The following is a 20,776-nucleotide window of genomic DNA, read 5'->3' as shown; positions in this document are numbered from 1 at the left end:
TGTTTGCACAGTGACCACTAGCTCCAGGCTGGGTCTTGAAAATCACTGCTGTCCCAGATGTGCTATCTCATGAATGACCAAGTACAGCAGAACCTCAGAGTTACGGGCACCTCGGGAATGGAGGTTGTCCGTAACTCTGAACCATTCGTAACTCTGAACAAGACGTTATGGGATGCTCCTCAGGGTGGACTGCTTGGAGTGAGGGCTCACAGCTGTGCCTGCGAACTTCAGGGTCTTCACCTCCTGCCTGTAAGTAGCTGCCTGGCGAGTAGGGGTGGGGACAGGCAGCTGGTTCTAGCCTCCTGACTGCAAGGGTGATGAGTGGGGCACCCTGAGGCACCACGGTGACAGTGGGCACGTGGTGAAGGCTGTGGCTTTTTAAAACTGAGCTGCTCTTCCAGAGCGCAGCAGGCAGGAGCTTGGGTTCCAGCTCCAGCAGCAAATACACCAGGCCAGGTTCCAGCTGGAGCTTGGGAAGTTTCTTTCCCCAACTGGGACTGAGCTTGCACGCTTATCACCCTCCTGGCGAGGGAACTGCACCCATAGCTTACAGGAAAGTGGCACAGACCCTGGTGCTGCTCCTCTGCCTGCTAAGGGGGCTCATAGCTGTGCCTGTGAAATTCAGTGTCTTCACCTCCTATTTGTAAGGGGCTTCCCCCTGTGTGGTGAATAGGGGTGGGGACAGGCAGCCCAGATGTGCCTACCTTTAGGATACAATACAAGCACAGTACAGTGTTTCCTGTTTTTTGGTTTTTAGGGTTTTTTTTTTTTTTGTGTCTCCGCTACTGCCTGATTGCTTACTTCTGGTTCCACGTGGTGTCCGGTTGACCGGTCAGTCTGTAACTCCGGTGTTCGTATCTTTGAGGTTCCAGTGTACTACTACTTGTTGCTCAAAGCATCTCCTGTTCTTGAAAAATCATCTGGACCTCTTATATTGAGGGAATGTCCCCGTGTGGTTAGTGAAAGATCTAAATGATGTCTGTGCTGGAGTTGGTCAATTTCTGATGCTCCCCGTGTCAATTGTTACTGTAGTCCTCATGGCTTTTAGCATAATGTTTGTCTTCCTCTACTTTCCTGTGACGAAGCATTACCTCTCTATTAGGGACAGCCATGCTTCTGTGTTGCACATTGTCCTCACTGGATAAAAGTTGGTTACCTTAAATAAGAATGAATTGAAATTTGTGGCTGAGGAAGCTAACAAACCACCACACAACCTACACATAAATTCTGCAGTGTCGTTGGTCAGCCTGTTCAAGTGTAAGTAAAATTGCATTTAGTTAAAGACCAGCCTTGAATCTGAATCCTTCATGCCCTGTCAGATGTTGCTTAAGGCACAGACAAGGCTCTGCCATCCTTGTCTATCCTGGGCTGCTTTTTGCATGTCCTCTATATTAAATCCCATGAGTTTTCTCTCTGAGTTCAACAAAGTGATTCTGTTGGTCTGTTGTGTGTTCCTTGTCACCCTGAGAAGCACTATCGACCCAGAAGGCCCCCCTCTGAACTATGCACACAAAGCCACTATGCTATTCCTTTAAAATCGGTCAAGACTCATTTCTGCCATAACTCGCAAATAATTAACTAATAATGACCCCCTATTGATCATGTCTTCTCTCCCCCTCATGTGTCACTTATCTTCTCTGATTGTGAGTTCTTTAGGACAAAGACAGCATGTCACTCTGGGCCACACATAATGTATTCGGAGTGCTACTACTGTAATCAAAATAATCAACGATATGGATCAAAATGTTTACTGGAACCTGTATTCTAATATCCAGGATAGTATTTCCAATGCACTGGAACGTGCAATTTTAAAGAATGTTACATCCAGGAGTAAAATAGAACACTTCACTTATTGAGGTGTTCATTATGTAAAATAACGTAGAATAAATTAATAGCCTTAGTTTGAAACTTTTAAAAAATCTTTTAAAAAAATTGATTGTAAACCTGTCAATATTTTTATGTAGTGAAGATCATATTTTGCACCTCAACTTTGGCATCTTTTACTGAGATCTCTTTTAATTACAGCATATGGGAATATGCATTAGAAAAATGTATTTCCTTTGTCATGTGTAAAATTGACATAAATCACTGACACTTAAGCATCAGGAACTAAACTAATGGTAGCTGGTCAAATGTCAACTATTCTGAACTTGCCGGACAAAGGTTTAATTGTATCTATGTATTAATCCAAGTGTCATTAGACTTCAAAAGTATTTTAGAAATAAGATTTCAAATGTTTCCCAGCATATAGTGGCTTGTGGCAAAATTGAAGGATTGATTACGAGCATTTTACCAGGAAATCATGCTGAGGTATTTCTGCAACAATGTCTTGTGATATGGTTTCCAAGAGTGTTCTTTAGCAGGTCAAGTCATTAGAAACCTGGCATTGCCTTTTGATAAATCAAGTTATGGAACAATTTATTAGGAGCCCATTTTCAAAGCATAAATCAAATATAAGTAAAATGCTTAAAGATCAAGGTTTTAATGGAGTTTTTATAAATGGCTTTGAAGTCTAAAGAAAGTAAAGGAGTTACTTCAAATACCCATAGAACGGTGTAAGTGGCTGTTTCTCAAACAAGATCTTACTCCCTGTCACCAAAGCATATAAAACAACTGACACTGCAAGGGGTTTTGAGGGTAAAACTACACATTTTTTAGCTGCCGGAGCACTTGATCTTCAGTCTTCTGGTTCAATCACACAGTAGGAGCATGCTTGCCCCTCTAAATCCTCACTTTGAAAATTATTTTTAGCGAAGTTAAATAGTGGAAATATGAAATTGGCCTTCATTTTAAAAAAAGGAATAGTGTGTACGAGAGTGCATAGACAAATATCTAGGCAGACCTGGGATATGCTGTTGCTTTCATGAGGAACTACAGTGGAGCAAATAGGCTCCTTGCAGGCGCTGCAGTCTGCCCCTGCACAACAAACGGCAGGATTTAGGGCCATATTCTGTACAGGATGTAGCTCGTGTAGACTCTCCACTAGCAGTGCTGCCAACTCCCACATTATGTAGTCTTTTATTTAAGACACCAGGTTCTGGAGCCATGTGATTGCAAGAGAAAATCTCAGCTTTTACTTACCAAAAAAAAAGGCAACTTTGTAGCCTTCACAGTGCAGAGAACATCTTGAAAACTTGAAGCCTGCAGGTTCAAAAGCCAGAAGGTAAATTTAAAAAAAAAGTATTTCTTTTTAAATCTCAGGATATCTAAACGGATCTCACTGAACGTTTGAAGGTGGTAATACAGTATTACTCCAATGTAGATCAGGAGTAATTGCACAGCAGTCAGTGAAGTTCAACTTGTACAATATATATATGATCATCCAAACTAGGCTCAGGACGGTTAAAGCTCTCCAGCCTGAAGTTATCTTGCAAATAGTACTTATAAAATAGCAATGAATAGTTAAATCCTTGTAATGAACTACTTGTTATTTCATGAGGGGCAAGGTGGGTGAGGTAGTGTGTGTTATTGGACCAACTTCTGTTGGTGAACGAGACCAGCTTACACAGAACTTGTCTGTGTAAACTCAAAAGCTTGTTGCTTTCAGCAACAGAAGTTGGTCCAATGAAAGACATTACCTCACCCACCTTGCCTCTCTAACAATCTGGGACCGAGACGGCTACAACAACATGGCAAACAATAGTTAGTTCATTTTTTCTTAACTTAGTCTTTATCTTCTATGTAAGTTTCAAATGATTTTTCCTTCTCCAACACCAATGAACAGGCACAGTTGGTTGTTTGCAGGGTGTGAGCAGTGAGTGCTAGATTGACCCTGGGTTACATTTAAAAAAAATACTTTCCAGCAGTCTCTTGGCAGAGGAGGAATGATCCCTCTTAGAATCCTAGAACTGGAAGGTACCTTGAGAGGTCATCTAGTCCAGTCCCCTGCATTCTCTTCATTCTCACAAAGACACCGTGCAGCCTTTCCCTCTCATGCAAAAAAGGCTCATCATAGATATCACCATGACCAGTAAAGAAGAGCCACACAACTAACACAGAATTGGGAGCAGTGCAGGGAATATCCTGAGAGCTGAGCATTCTGCATCTGCAGAGATCACATACACAGATGGCCCAAGGATATTCCAATCACAGACCTGATTCTCCGACTGGCTCTCCGATTAAGCTTCTATTTTGTGCGGAATATGTAGAGCAAAGTCTTGAAAAATTACATGAAATTTACCAGTTGATTTGAGAAAAGTATATTGGGCCTCTTGAAGTTGAGTTCCCTCTCAATTCTAAATGCATTTTCTCTTACTGTTAATTTTTTTTACATTAATTTTATTTTACCTGAATGCAAATATGATACCCTGGCCCAACAAGCTGAAACTATATCCCTGCCTGCTACCTCTTTCCCACTCGCCCTCTGAGTTCCTGTGCCCCCCATCTTCAGGGAGGGTGCTGTGCTGCTCTCCCACCTATTGCTGGCCTGCAGCCAGCCTTTCTGCTCTGAGGTCTGACAGGTACCAGGTGTTAAGCACACTCAGAGCATACCTACAGGACCAGGTTCTGCTGGTGAGATAGGGCATCCCCTACTTGCTTCTCGAATCCAGATTTGGGGCCTCTGGGGCTTTAGCTTGAGCAAGGGCCCTGAGCTGCTCATTATGTGTGGGTCAGCATCAGGGATTAGGTGTGTGGAAACTTGTGTGCCCTAGGGACTTAGGCACTTATGGGTTTAGGTGGCAGCTGAGCATTGGTTTGGAAAGTGTCAATGGTACCTAAATGGTGGATTAGGTGCCTAAGGGGGTAGATAGGCACATAGGCCCAGCTTCTCAGAGGTATTTAGGGGTCTAAGTCACTTAGACATTTTTGAAAATTCAACCCCCAAGCATGTGCATAGGTGAGTAGTCACATTTAAATCAATGGGGCTACTCGTACATACAATTAAACATGCTTAAGTCTTTGCAGGGTCAGAACCTATGGGTATTTATTTACCTGTCATTGCATAGAATCACAGAAATGTAGGGCTGGAAGGGACCTCAAGAGGTCATCAAGTCCAGCCCCCTGCACTGAAACAGGACCAAATAAACCTACACCTTCCCTGGCAGGTGATTGTCTAACCTGTTCTTAAAAACCTCCAAGAACAGGGATTCCACAACCTCCCTCGGAAGTCTATTCCAGGGCTTAACTATCCTTGTAGTTAGAAAGTTTTAACGTAAATCTCCCTTGCTGCAGACTAAGCCCATTACTCATAGTCCTTCCTACCTTCAGTGGTCATGGAGAACAATTGATCACTGTTGTCATAAATATAAAGGGAAAGGTAATCACCTTTTGGTATATAGTGCTATAAAATCCCTCCTGGCCAGAGGCAAAATCCTTTCACCTGTAAAGGGTTAAGAAGCTAAGGTAACCCCGCTGGTACCTGACCCAAAATGGCCAATGTGTGGACAAGATTCTTTCAAATCTGGAGGCGGGGGGGGGGGGGGGACGACAAAGAGTTTGGTCTGTCTGTGTGATGCTTTTGTCAGGAACAGATCAGGAATGCAGCCTTACAACTCCTGTAAAGTTAGTAAGTAATCGAGCTACAAAATGCGTTAGATTTTTCTTTTGTTTAATGGCTTGTAAAATAAGTTGTGCTGGAGGGAATGCATATTCCTGTTTTTTGTGTCTTTTTGTAACTTAAGGTTTTGCCAAGAGGGATTCTCTATGTTTTGAATCTGATGACCCTGTAAGGTATTTACCATTCTGATTTTACAGAGGTGATTCTTTTACCTTTTCTTTAATTAAAATTCTTCTTTTAAGAAGCTGATTGATTTTTCATTGTTCTTAAGATCCAAGGGTTTGGGTCTGTGTTCACCTGTACCAATTGGTGAGGATTATTATCAAGCCTTCCCCGGGAAAGGGGGTGTAGGGTTTGGGGGGATATTTTGAGGGAAGATGTCTCCAAGTGGGCTCTTTCCCTGTTCTTTGTTTAAAACGCTTGGTGGTGGCCGCATACTGTTCAAGAACAAGGCAAAGTTTGTACCTTGGGGAAGTTTTTAACCTACGCTGGTAAGAATAAGCTTACGGGTCTTTCATGCAGGTCCCCACATCTGTACCCTGGAGTTCAGAGTGGGATAGGAACCTTCACAACTGTCTTTTTTTTATAACAGCACTTAATGTATTTGAAGACTGTTTTCAGGTTCCCCCCTCAGTCTTCTTTTCTCAAGATTAAACATTCAATCACTTGTTTAACCTTTCCTCATAAGTCAGGTTCTTCTTCAAGTAGTGTCTCTGTGGGTGATCCACTTCAGCTGCTCATGCAACTAGAGATTTTCATTAGCTGTGTCCTTTCAGCCCACACATGCACCATACATATCCTTGTGTCCCATGCTGTGGGTGAACTGCCTTCAATTCCTTCTCAACCACCTTCACCCAAGATAGAGCTGCTTCTAGCATGCCTCATCTTAGAATTTTTTCTTAGTGTTAGTTTAGCTTATTAAGTTATTAGTTTAGTTTTTAGTGAGAGGAATGCCTTTTTTCCCTGTCTTCTCTCATCAGGGAGACTTGCCTTCTTTGGGAGAGCATGCCTGGCTCTCCAGACTTCAAACATTGCGTCACTTGCTGGGAGGCTATCCCAGGTGGCTATGGACACTCCAGGTGTCTCCACTGCCTAGGGGAATTACACATCCCACAGAAGTGTAGCTTCTATTTAGCTCTGAAATCTAGGGCCAGGAAGAACCAAGAGATCAAACTGAGAGTTCTTATGATGAAGCACTCCCTTTGTCCTGGATTGGAGCCAGGCAAGGAGAATGCCCCTGTACACTAGTCTCCGGCAGCGCCTGTCTTAGTGAAAATGGTGCCCTGGGCAAACTTGTATTTTGGCATCTCTGGTGCTGGCAGGTGCCCCAGCAGGCACCCCTCATTGCCCCTTACTCCCACAGCTCCCTGCCATCGCCCCGACCGCAAAAACTCCCCCCATCACCTCCAAGCCCCACTGCCTCCCATAGTGCTTACTTTATATTGAAAGAGGGGCTGGGCTCAGCCCTGGCACTAATTAAGCACTGGCTGAGCAGCTGGTGCTGGCCGGGCACCCAGCTCTGAGTTTTGGGAGGGGTGTGTGTGTGTGGGGGGGGGTGTTGGGGATGTGTGTGTGAGAGAGAGGGTGTGTGTGTGTGTGTTGGGGGTGTGTGTGTGTCAAGGTTCCTCCCCCACTCTGAACTCTAGGGTACAGATGTGGGGACCTGCATGAAAAACCTCCTAAGCTTATCTTTACCAGCTTAGGTCAAAACTTCCCCAAGGTACAAAGTATTCCACCCGTGGTCCTTGGAATGGCCGCTACCACCACCAAACTAATACTGGTTACTGGGGAAGAGCTGTTTGGACGCGTCTTTCCCCCCAAAATACTTCCCAAAACCCTGCACCCCACTTCCTGGACAAGGTTTGGTAAAAAGCCTCACCAATTTGCCTAGGTGACTACAGACCCAGACCCTTGGATCTTAAGAACAATGAACAATCCTCCCAACACTTGCACCCCCCCCTTTCCTGGGAAATGTTGGATAAAAAGCCTCACCAATTTGCATAGGTGACCACAGACCCAAACCCTTGGATCTGAGAACAATGAAAAAACATTCAGTTTTTTACAAGAAGACTTTTAATAGAAAATAGAAGTAAATAGAAATGAAGAAATCCCCCCTGTAAAATCAGGATGGTAGATATCTTACAGGGTAATTAGATTCAAAAACATAGAGAACCCCTCTAGGCAAAACCTTAAGTTACAAAAAAGATACACAGACAGAAATAGTTATTCTATTCAGCACAATTCTTTTCTCAGCCATTTAAAGAAATCATAATCTAACACATACCTAGCTAGATTACTTACTAAAAGTTCTAAGACTCCATTCCTGGTCTATCCCTGGCCAAGCACAGCATACAGACAGACACAGACCCTTTGTTTCTCTCCCTCCTCCCAGCTTTTGAAAGTATCTTGTCTCCTCATTGGTCATTTTGGTCAGGTGCCAGCGAGGTTACCTTTAGCTTCTTAACCCTTTACAGGTGAGAGGAGCTTTCCCCTGGCCAGGAGGAATTTCAAAGGGGTTTACCCTTCCCCTTATATTTATGACACGCCCCCCAAATCTCAGCTAGGGTGAAACACTGGCTGGGATTTCTTCCTGGAGCTCTAGGAAAAACAGAGTTAATAAGACACATGCATCTCTAAATATACTACCAAGTACATAAAGACTAACAATATTTTCCACATCTTAAGGATGATTTTAACCAGTTGATTCTGGGAAACTTTCACGGGAGAGTGCATCAGCCACTTTGTTAGAAGCTCCTGAGATGTGTTGGATGTCAAAATCAAAATCTTGGAGAGCTAAACTCCACCGAAGAAGTTTTTTGTTAGTTTCTTTGACGGTGTGAAGCCATTTTAGTGCAGCATGGTCGGTTTGCAGGTGGAAACGCCGTCCCCAAACATATGGGCGTAGCTTTTCCAGAGCGTAGACAATGGCATAACATTCTTTTTCAGTGACTGACCAGTTGCTTTCCCTCTCAGACAGTTTTTTGCTGAGAAACACTACAGGGTGGAATTCTTGATCAGGTCCTTTCTGCATTAAAACTGCTCCCACACCACGCTCAGATGCATCTGTGGTTACTAGGAACGGTTTGTCAAAGTCTGGGGCCCTTAGTACAGGGTCAGACATGAGTGTCGCTTTAAGCTTGTTAAAGGCCTTCTGACACTTTCCGGTCCACTGAACAGCATTTGGCTGTTTCTTTTTGGTTAGGTCTGTCAGTGGGGCAGTGATTTGGCTGTAGTGCGGTACAAATCGTCTGTAATAACCGGCCAAGCCTAAGAAGGATTGAACCTGTTTCTTTGACTTTGGGACAGGCCACTTTTGGATAGCATCCACTTTGGCCTGTAGGGGGCTGATAGTTCCTTGACCCACCTGGTGTCCAAGGTAAGTCACTCTGTTTAGGCCTATTTGACACTTCTTAGCCTTAACAGTTAGTCCTGCCTCCCTTATGCGCTCAAGGACTTTTTGTAGATGTTCCAGGTGGTCTGCCCAGGAATCCGAAAATATGGCCACATCGTCAAGGTAGGCGACTGCATATTCTCCTAATCCCGCTAGGAGACCATCTACAAGTCTTTGGAAAGTGGCGGGTGCATTTCGCAGCCCGAAAGGGAGTACATTAAATTCATACAGCCCGAGATGTGTGATGAAGGCTGACCTTTCCTTGGCAGATTCATCTAGCGGTACCTGCCAGTACCCCTTTGTTAAGTCCAAGGTAGAGATGAACTGGGCCCGTCCCAGTTTCTCTAACAGTTCATCTGTGCGTGGCATTGGATAGTTGTCTGGGCGAGTTACAGCATTTAGCTTACGGTAGTCCACGCAAAAACGTATTTCCCCATCTGGTTTGGGAACTAGAACCACTGGAGATGCCCATGCACTTTCAGAGGGGTGGATTACACCCATCTGTAACATATCCTGGATCTCCTGTTCTATAGCAGTTTTAGCTTGAGGAGACACCCGGTAAGGTTGGACCCTAATTGGGTGAGCATTACCTGTGTCAATGGAGTGGTATGCCCGTTCAGTCAGTCCTGGGGTGGCTGAGAACGTTGGCGCATAGCTAGTGCACAGCTCCTGGATCTGCTGTCGCTGCATACGCCCAAGGGTCATGGAGAGGTTCACCTCTTCCACACCACCACCACATTTCCCTTCGTAGTAGACACCTTCAGGCCACTCAGCATCATCTTCTCCCTGGGCTGTAAACTGACAAACCTTTAATTCTCTGGAATAAAAGGGCTTTAGAGAATTAATATGGTACACCTTAGGCTTTCGGTTGGAGGTGGGGAATGCTATGAGATAATTAACAGCTCCCAGGCGCTCCTGGACCGTGAATGGCCCTTCCCACGATGCTTCCATTTTATGGGCCTGGAGCGCCCTTAAGACCATGACCTGGTCTCCTACTTTGAAGGAACGCTCTCTGGCATGTTTATCATACCAGGCTTTTTGCTCTTTTTGAGCATCCTGTAAGTTTTCTTTAGCAAGGGCTAAAGAGGTTCGGAGGGTGTTTTGTAGGTTGGTTACAAAGTCCAGAATGTTAGTTCCTGGAGAAGGTGTAAATCCCTCCCATTGCTGCTTCACCAACTGCAATGGCCCCTTAACCTCACGGCCATATACAAGTTCAAATGGGGAAAACCCTAAACTGGGATGTGGTACAGCTCTGTAGGCAAAGAGCAACTGCTGCAACACTAGGTCCCAATCATTGGAGTGCTCATTTACGAATTTATGTATCATGGCCCCCAAAGTTCCATTAAACTTCTCCACCATGCCATTTGTTTGATGGTGGTAAGGAGTGGCAACCAAGTGATTTACCCCATGAGCTTCCCAAAGGTTTTTCATAGTTCCTGCCAGGAAATTAGTCCCTGCATCTGTGAGGATGTCGGAGGGCCAACCTACCCTGGCAAAAATGTCTGCTAGTGCCTGGCATACACTTTTAGCCCTGGTGTTGCTTAGAGCTACTGCTTCCGGCCATCGGGTGGCAAAATCCATGAAAGTCAGTATGTACTGCTTTCCTCTGGGTGTCTTTTTCGGAAAAGGACCCAGAATATCCACAGCTACTCGCTGAAATGGAACTTCAATGATGGGGAGTGGTTGTAGAGGGGCTTTGACCTGGTCTTGGGGTTTTCCCACTCTTTGGCACACCTCACAAGACTGGACATAGGTAGAAACATCCTTGCCCATTCCCTCCCAGTGGAATGACCCCCCCAAACGGTCTTTGGTCCTGTTCACCCCAGCATGGCCACTAGGGTGATCGTGGGCTAAGCTCAAGAGCTTGGCCCGGTATTTAGTTGGAACTACCAACTGTCTCTGAGGATGCCAGTCTTCCTGGTGTCCACCAGAAAGAGTTTCCTTGTATAAAAGTCCTCTTTCTACAACAAACCTGGATTGATTAGAAGAGCTGAGAGGCGGTGGGTTGCTCCGTGCCGCCGTCCAAGCTCTCTGGAGGCTTTCATCTGCTTCCTGTTCGGTCTGGAACTGTTCCCTTGATGCTGGGGACATCAGTTCCTCATTGGATTGTGGACCTAGGCTTGGTCCCTCTGGAAGCGATATAGGGGATGGAGCTGTTTCTGTTGACTGTGAACCGCTCTCCGCTGGTGCACTAGGTTGGGATTCAGGCTCCGGCTGAGCCTCTTGTGTAGGGTTATCGGCTGCTGCCAGTTCAGGTTCGGTGGGGCCCTCTGGTGTTGAGGTTGCAAGTACTGGATTCAGTGCTGGCACGGGGTCTGGTGTTGGTTGTTCGGCTGGTTCCGGTTCTGGGACTGGTTCCGTCTGGGTCTCTGGGACTGGATCCACTACTGCTGTTGCAGACATTGGCCTGGGGTCCGGGTCCATCACTTCTGACTGGGTCCTGATAGAAGTTTCCGGAACAGAGCTAGGCCTCACGGCTTGTTTAGCCTGGCTGCGGGTGACCATTCCCACCCTCTTGGCCTGCTTCACATGATTGGCCAAGTCTTCCCCCAACAGCATGGGGATGGGATAATCATCATAGACTGCAAAAGTCCACATTCCTGACCAGCCCTTGTACTGGACAGGCAACTTGGCTGTAGGCAAATTGAAAGAGTTGGACTTGAAGGGTTGAATCGTCACTTGGATCTCTGGGTTGATTAAATTGGGGTCCACTAAGGAAGCATGGATAGCTGACACTTGTGCTCCGGTGTCCCTCCACGCGGTGACCTTCTTCCCGCCCACACTCACAGTTTCCCTCCGCTCCAAGGGTATCTGGGAGGTATCTGGGCCTGTGGACCTCTGGTGTGATTCCGGTGCAATGAACTGTAATCTGTTGGGGTTCTTGGGGCAGTTGGCCTTTACATGCCCCAGCTCGTTACATTTAAAACATCGTCCAGCTGACGGGTCACTGGGGCGAGGAGGGTTGCTGGAGAACGGGGTGGCAGGACGATAAGGGGTCTGGAGGGTTCTTTGGGAGGTAGGTGGGGCCTTGGGCGGCCCCCGGTAATAGGGTGTGGTCTGGGGTGGTCCCTTCTGGTCTCCGCTCCAACTGCGACCAGTTTTCTTCTTCTCTGCCACCTCCACCCATCTGGCTCCAATCTCTCCTGCCTCGATTACAGTTTTGGGTTTCCCATCTAGGATGTATCTTTCTATTTCCTCAGGAACACCCTCTAAGAATTGTTCCATTTGCATTAGGAAGGGCAAATTTACTGGAGATTCAACACTTGCTCCTGATATCCAGGCATCCCAATGTTTCACAATGTGGTAGGCATGTCGGGTAAATGACATGTCTGGTTTCCACCTTAAGGCTCTGAACCTCCGACGAGACTGCTCGGGTGTTATCCCCATTCTGACTCTCGCCTTGGATTTAAACAGTTCATACTTGTTCATGTGTTCTTTAGGCATTTCAGCTGCCACCTCAGCTAAGGGTCCACTGAGCTGCGGCCTCAGCTCTACCATGTATTGGTCAGTAGAGATGTTGTACCCAAGGCAGGCCCTTTCGAAGTTTTCTAGGAAGGCCTCAGTATCATCGCCTGCCTTGTAGGTGGGGAACTTTCTGGGATGGGAAGTGGTACTTGGAGAAGGATTACTAGGGTTTGTTGGGATATTCTGCTGAGCCTTTATCTTCTCCATCTCCTCCACATACTTCCTCTCTTTTTCCTTCTCCTCCAGTTCTTTGTCCCTCGCTTCCATAGCTCTCCTGTGAGCAGCCGCTTGGTGTTGTTCTGCTTCTCTCGCTGCCTCCCTTTCTTGTTCCTTCTTCAGCCGCATGAGTTCTATCTGTCTTTCATGTTCCCTTTGTCTTTCCTCAGCCTGAAATTTGGCTAATTCCAGCTGTAGTCGAGCTGAGGATTTGGTCATTCTAACCTCTCTGTTTTTAACTAACTTTACACCTGAGGTTTAGAAATAAACAAAAAAAAACTTGGCTGTAAAATTTTGCTGTGCTGGAATAGAATACCTATTCTCTGATAGTGATTGTCAGCCTACAGAAAAAGACAATTCCCTTGTCTCTGCTCTGGGCCCAACTTAAAGCAAAAAACCTCCAGCTACTTGGAAACCTGCTTACCCAGCCCAAAGAAAAAAAAAATTCCCTTTCAAACCTGTGCTCCTTGTAAAACAAAAAAATCAAAATCCAAAAAAAAAAACCCCTGCCACTTTTGTCTCCAGGCAAATGGGTAGAGCACACACCCCCTATTTACTTTTAGGAAGGAAAAAAAAAAACAAAAAAAAAAACCTCTGGGTTGGAAGACTGTGAATTTCCCTGCAGGAGTTAAGTACCCTGCCTCCAGGCAAAGAAAACCTGCAATTCACAAGATAATCCCCTTTTGTCTCTGCTTGGCCACAAAGCAGAGAAAAACAATCTGCTTTCAGTTTCAACTGCTTTCCAAAGGAAAAAAAAAAAATTCCTTTTTAAAATCTGTATTTCTAGTTCAAAAAATCTCAACTGGATCTCAAAATGATTTCAGGTTAATCCCACCACTATGCCACCATGTCAAGGTTCCTCCCCCACTCTGAACTCTAGGGTACAGATGTGGGGACCTGCATGAAAAACCTCCTAAGCTTATCTTTACCAGCTTAGGTCAAAACTTCCCCAAGGTACAAAGTATTCCACCCGTGGTCCTTGGAATGGCCGCTACCACCACCAAACTAATACTGGTTACTGGGGAAGAGCTGTTTGGACGCGTCTTTCCCCCCAAAATACTTCCCAAAACCCTGCACCCCACTTCCTGGACAAGGTTTGGTAAAAAGCCTCACCAATTTGCCTAGGTGACTACAGACCCAGACCCTTGGATCTTAAGAACAATGAACAATCCTCCCAACACTTGCACCCCCCCCTTTCCTGGGAAATGTTGGATAAAAAGCCTCACCAATTTGCATAGGTGACCACAGACCCAAACCCTTGGATCTGAGAACAATGAAAAAACATTCAGTTTTTTACAAGAAGACTTTTAATAGAAAATAGAAGTAAATAGAAATGAAGAAATCCCCCCTGTAAAATCAGGATGGTAGATATCTTACAGGGTAATTAGATTCAAAAACATAGAGAACCCCTCTAGGCAAAACCTTAAGTTACAAAAAAGATACACAGACAGAAATAGTTATTCTATTCAGCACAGTTCTTTTCTCAGCCATTTAAAGAAATCATAATCTAACACATACCTAGCTAGATTACTTACTAAAAGTTCTAAGACTCCATTCCTGGTCTATCCCTGGCCAAGCACAGCATACAGACAGACACAGACCCTTTGTTTCTCTCCCTCCTCCCAGCTTTTGAAAGTATCTTGTCTCCTCATTGGTCATTTTGGTCAGGTGCCAGCGAGGTTACCTTTAGCTTCTTAACCCTTTACAGGTGAGAGGAGCTTTCCCCTGGCCAGGAGGAATTTCAAAGGGGTTTACCCTTCCCCTTATATTTATGACAGTGTGTAAGAGGCAGTGTGTGAGAGGGTGAATGTGTGCTGGGAGTAGTGTGTGTGTGTGTGTGTTGGGGAGAGTGTATGTGTGCCTGAGTGATTGTGTCACTGTCTCTTTGAGAAGATCATGCAGGAACAGCAGTTGCAGCAGCTGCCACTCCGCACCCAGAGGCACCCGCACAGACATGCTCTTCCTGACCCCCACCCCAGCTCAGCGGAGATCAGGTACACAGGTAGGGGGAGACAGCACAGGAGGAAGGCTCCAGGTCCAAGCATGGCCAGGGGCAGCTCCATGGGCTGGGAGAGGGGGACAGGAACAGCGGTGGCTGAAGACAGCAAGGCAGTAGGGGAGGAGGAGTTACCTGGCTGGTCCAGCTTCTCCCCACAACCTCCTAGCAGCTCGGTCTGTTCCTTCACTCCAGATGCTGCTATGCCTGCCTGGCTGCCTCTAAGCCCTGCTGGCCATCAGCAGGTCAGGTGGATGGGAGGTACCAGCACTGCGTCCTCTTGAATACTGCGCCCTGGGCAGGGACCCAACCTGCCCACTCCTAAGGCCGGCCCTGGTCCGGCCAGAGCTAGTGCCCCTTTGACTTTGGTCCAACACTTCTCCAAGAAGGAGAACTGCCTCAGAGGGCTGTAAAGGCCCCAGTAAGAGGGACTCTGACTCACCTCATAAGGAGACTGTTCCGAAGAGATCTCGGTCTCCTGCTTAGTCGATGGTCTCGGAATCATTGACGTATAGGTCTGGTACAATGGAGGCTGCTGCTACTACTTCATCGCTTAGCTGAAGAGTCAGGCGTAGTGATCATTGGCCATTTGGTCTGTTCCTGTGCGGCTGCAAGGTCTTGATGGGCCGAAACTCCAACGTTGGAACAGACTTGATGCACCCGTGTAATAGGGGGTCTGCCCCTGGGCTGCCTCCACCCCTCGGTTGGTGGAATTTTATCCTGGATGTTACAAGCCACCCAGAGAATGGCATTTGCCAGAACTTCTTGAGGAATTCTGGCGGCATGTCCGAAAAGTATAAGATGCCAGCCGTGGAAAATGGTCCCAGTAGTCTGTAGACCAGAGCGACGGGAAACATCTGCATCATGAATGAAGTTTTTCTACTTTATGCCCAATATATGATGTTGGCATTTTGTGTGGAAAGCCTCCAGTTTTGCCCAGGCTGACCAGCATAGTGTCCATGGTTCGCAACCGTACAGCAGTACGAAGAGGAAACTGCTTGAATAGATCCTGAACTTGGTTGTCATGCTGAGATGATGGTGATTCCATATGCATTGGAATCCATAGCAGACCCATAGCAGATGCTGTAATGCCAATCCGGTGAAGAACCTACATAAGCGAGTTAATAGACTGTTGTAGACAGTTTCAACAGTTTCGTTATTCAAAGAGATTGGAGTCACAGGTGGACCTGATCCTACGTTTTGCAGCTTTGTCTTTGACCATGAAACATGGAGGCTGATCTTGGCTGACTCCTCCTCCAATTGCTGGAGTGCCTCACAAAACTTGTCAGGCTCTGTACTAGAAGAACCGTGTAAGCAGGATAGTCAAGGTCTGAGAGAGCGCGAGAGAGAGAGGTCACTGATCTTAAAGCATATGGACCTGACAGAATGCTGCATTATGAAATCAGTTGTCTGACAAAAGTGTTCAGGGGCCAAGACACAGTCCTACCGGACACCAGATACTGATTTAAAAGGTGCCAGGGCAAAAATAACAAGATACTGCTAGGGCTGGAAAACCAAGATGCTCCTCCAAGAGCAAACGTGGCTCTGAGTGAGTCTTGGTACCAGCTGGGCATGACAGGGGTGGCAAGGAGAGACATTACTCTGGACAGGTACCATCAGACACACCTCTGTCTCTGGAAGCACCCTCAGTGAGTCCACTGGTACCATATAAATTGAAGCATCTATCTCCAGGGCCCACATTGGAATGTTCTATATCTTCAGTACCATCTACATCCACAGTGAGACCAAGAAAAGAAAACCCCAGATTAGTCATAAATTCACTATTGCCATATGGTGACAGTGATGTTTTGGGATTCACCCAGACCAGTGAGGGCTCCTGTCACTGCCTGCCCTGTAACGCTGGGCGCTTCTGTGCTGTGCAGCTTTGCCTTGAAGCACTGACACCAGCAGCTTGCACACAGCACAATGACTTCTCCCTGGCTCGCACCAGCCTGGTTACTCCTTTCAAGGGGACACCAACAGCCCTTCCAGTCCTGAGTCTCCCCAAAACTGTCTCCCCTGTCGTGTCCAGTCCCTCTCTCTTGACACTCATGAAAATTATCAAGTTTGCTGCCTCCAATGAGAGAGAGCACACAAACATGTTAGCGAGGCTGAGGATTTTGCCCTGCAATTTGACGCACAGCACTGAGAGGGTATTGTAATAAAATAAGAATAAGTTTTACTAACAGAGAGATTTTAAGTGATAACAAGTAAGAATGGAAGCGACGGGTATTGCGATAAGTAAAACAAAGAAAAACGTGCTTTCGAGTGACTAAAACTTAATTTCACCAAGTTACAAGCTCTGTCTAAGCAGATTTCTCACCTTGTCAGTTTCCAGCTACTCTGACCTCCTGGGCCAAGAGGATCCACCTTTCATGAACTCAAAAGAATACTGCTCTCCTGTGTCTCCTAGGTGATGGATACCCAAAAGTCTTTGCAGGAAGCCCTCCTCAGAGCTCAGCTTTGTGTGTCTGTCAGGGAGCTGATGCTAACTTAATTTTTGCAATCTTCCATGATTTTACAAAGTAAATGATCTTCCTGTGATCTCTTAAGCAAATGGCTACACCTGGCTTGGTTTGCAATTGAACCAAAAAGGTGCTGGCCATTTGCCTTTGTCTCTTCGTCACTGTTTTGCCTCCTTGGTCTGTTTACAGACTCCAAAACCCACTATCAGAGAGTATCCATAATGTTACATACACCTTCATTACATACATTTCACAGTTATATTACCGACCAGCATGCTATTCATTTTCAAATGTTCTCATCTTTTAAATAAATATCATGGCAACAGTGTGTGAGGTGTATTCAGCTAGTCAGGCCAGCTAAGTTTTCCTGCTACATATCAGGAAGACCCTTGCCATCTGGCATTGGGGTGCTCTTAAGGTCACAGTGGCTTACATTGAAGTGTAGATGCAGAAAGAGCGGTTTGAATGGCTGCTGTCACTAATGGCCACAAGAGTACAGGCACCTGCTGCATCACCCACACCCAGGGCTGAATCCCCTGAGTGTTACTCTGTGATGCAGTCCAGAAATAGCTTGATAAGCTCCATGGTTGGGTGGCCCCATGAGCGGCTAGGCAGGGCATCTTTGCCCCATGCAGCCCTCCATATTGACCCCCTCCTTTGTGGATACCTCCACCCCTACCCCCTCCTAGTACCAAGTGCGTGGCAAATGGGGAAAGAAGGGAAAGGAGAACAGGTGACCAGGAGACATGCAGTAGTAGGGGGTTTCTGTCTTGTACATGGTTTCACTGTTTGCACTTGTTCATGCACTTTTATTTTTTTTAAAGGTTCTGTTGTTACTGCTGTTTTGATGTGGGCCTGGCAATGGGCTAATGTACTTCTCCCACACATTTATAACTCAAGTTTATTGCTATCACTGTACCACAGCATACAATGTGTATTTAAAATAATAAAGGTAAACACATGATCATGGACAATTAGGAATCCATATACAAACACTATTCCTCAATACAGTTATCTACGTCAATTCATACTTCCATCACTTCTTCACGTTAATCCATATTGTGAATCATTCCCCCCCTTCCTATTCAAAAGCAGTCAGGTTATTCATAAGTACTTTGCGTGCTAATCAACCCCGCCAAGCACTGAAACCCCCCATAATGAGTCCAATACCCATCACCCACAAGCATATCCATGAAGGTACAATATCCCCTTTTTCATTGGGCCTTGCAAGTCCATAATGTGGGAGCACAAAGCACCCCTGACTGCTGTTGCCCAGGTGCATCCAGCTCCAGCAATTGTAGGTTGAGGGTACCAGTTCAGTGGCCCATCACTCTCATAAGTTAGTTGGGGGAAATGGCTCACCTCTGGCTTCACGAATACGGTGCAGAGCTTCGTTCCCTCTAAGCTGTGCGGCCATGCACCGGGCTATCAAGGGCTGTGCAGGAGCTCAGGGCTGCGGCGGGAAGAGGCCTCTCTCCCAGTCCTGGACCTGCCACAAGAGATACTCTCCCCCAGGCCCGAAGCTGCTGTGGCCGGGGAGAGCTGCTTGCCCCGGAGCTGCCGCAGCCGGGGAGAGGCAGGGAGAGGCACTCTCCCCCGGCCCTGGAGCTGTTGCGGGCAGAGAGGGCGAGGGCTGGGGAAGAGTCCTCTCTCCCTGCCACCCTGGTGCAGCCTGCACCCCAAACTCCTCATCTCTGGTCCCACCCCAGAGCCCATCACCCCCCTGGACCTCAACTCCTGCCCCATCCCAGAGCCCCCTACCACACCCCTCATCCCCATTTCAGAGCCTTCACCCCCAGCCAGAGCCCTCACCCACCTGCACCCCAACCTGCTGCCCCAGCCCTGAGGCTCATCCCACACCCTGAACCCCTCATCCCTGGCCCCATCCTAGAGCCCACATCCCTAGCCTGATCCCCCTTCCACACTCCAAACCCCTCGGCCCCACCTCACCACACATCACCTCCATATTGGTGCACATAAAATTAATTCTGTACATGCATGGGAAAATGTAGAGGGAACTTTGGAGAGCACAGGATGCCACAGTAATGCAGACAACACTAATGACACTGGCATCCAATGGGATTTCAATCTGCCAAAAGCACATTCAACAACCATTCTGCTCCTGCTGTGAATGTAATTAAGCTGTCTTTTGCCAGGGCCTCTGAAATTAGGTTATGGATTCATAAGCCAAGGCAAAAGGAGGTATGCAGGGGACCCCCAGAATAATGGTGGGCACAGTAATTCCATTTATGACAATGTCATTTGGTGAGAATAGTGTCCCAGCAGGTCCATGAATACAGATTCTTGAGTGGCGAAAAACCCTGGCATCATGAACTTTTCCAGTGCAGCCCACCTTGACATTTATAAATTGATCTCTGTTGTCCACAAAGGCCTGTAAGAAAAATGGAGTAGTCCCCTCTGCCGTTTAGGTACTTGTGTGCTCCTTGAGGAGGGAAAATTATGGGCATGCGAATCCCATCAATGGCCCCAGCACAGTTAGGAAACCCCATTCTGTCAAAGCCAGCAATTACCTCAAAAATATATTGTATGCCTGCCACCTTGGGGTAAACCACATGCCTGACTGGCGCAGAAACCTCTGCCACCACTTAACCCACACTGGTTGGTAATGGACTTTAGCCGTCTGGAGTAGCCAGACAGTTATAGCAACCCACTTTTGGACCGGCAAGAGTGACACAGTTGTGTGACTTTACACTGGAGGGTTGGGGCAGGCTGCTCACAAAGCTTCAGAAATGTAGTTTTCTTCATGCAAAAGTTCTGGACCCATTGCCGGTCATCCCAGGTCTGCATGACAATGTACTCCCTGTGCTTGTGGCCTGCTCCAGAAGCACTGGGCTACATAAGGGGCAGCGGTAGCTGTACTGTATGTCATGAGCAGCATCAGCCAGTTTGAGTTGGCCATGTCTGTGTTATCCTCTTCTTGCTTCATCATAAGCTGTGCCAGGTGCCTTTAGTGGCTCAGAACACGCCACTAACGTCCACCAGTGTATCATGGAAGCGCTGCTTGTTGCCTGACACAGGAGTGAAAGTGCAAGCAAAAGAAGTCCTTCAAAAGGCGCCTCCTCCATATTGCTGTCTCTAGTAGCTGGGAGCACACAGACCAAAATGAGCACTGGGCAGGATGTGTTGGCAGGCTGTTCAAACTGTCTGTAGTGTGTAAGGTGGACAGTCAAGTTTTCCCACAGTGCACCACAGTCAAAGGACTAGAGTGGTCATGTTTCAGGAGGGTGCTATGGAGGCTGAGATATGGTTGGTTTTACTCAGGCCTGCGTGCTGAAGTATGGACGCCAGAGCCCAAGGTTCAAGCTCTTTTTTTGTTAACCCTACATTAGGGATTTTCTCTCAGTGTAGATGCTCAAGCCCTGGGTTCTTGAATCCAGGTCAGCTGACTCAAGTCCCACTAATCCTAGGTTTACATTGCAGACTAGACATACCCTCAGAGTCTCCAGTACCTCTGTTCAGAGCAACGTACTAACTTTTGGCTGGATAAGCCAAAGTCAGTGTCAAAGTCCACCATTCAGAGGTTTAAAAAAAACCAAGAAAGATGTGATACCATGATGATTTTTCATAACATTTGTCCATCTTTGGTTTGATTTGACTTGGTAGGGTTTTTACAGCCACTCCCTGCATGGCTCGCTGATCACTGAGACATAGTGTCTGACTTGTTCTTGCATTCATTATAAGTTTTGCCTGTTAGCCAGGTTCAGATCTACTATGACTGATATCCT

This window comes from Eretmochelys imbricata, chromosome 1, assembly GCF_965152235.1.
Source record: "Eretmochelys imbricata isolate rEreImb1 chromosome 1, rEreImb1.hap1, whole genome shotgun sequence".
Taxonomy (NCBI): domain Eukaryota; kingdom Metazoa; phylum Chordata; order Testudines; family Cheloniidae; genus Eretmochelys; species Eretmochelys imbricata.
This window is presented reverse-complemented; position numbering follows the sequence as displayed.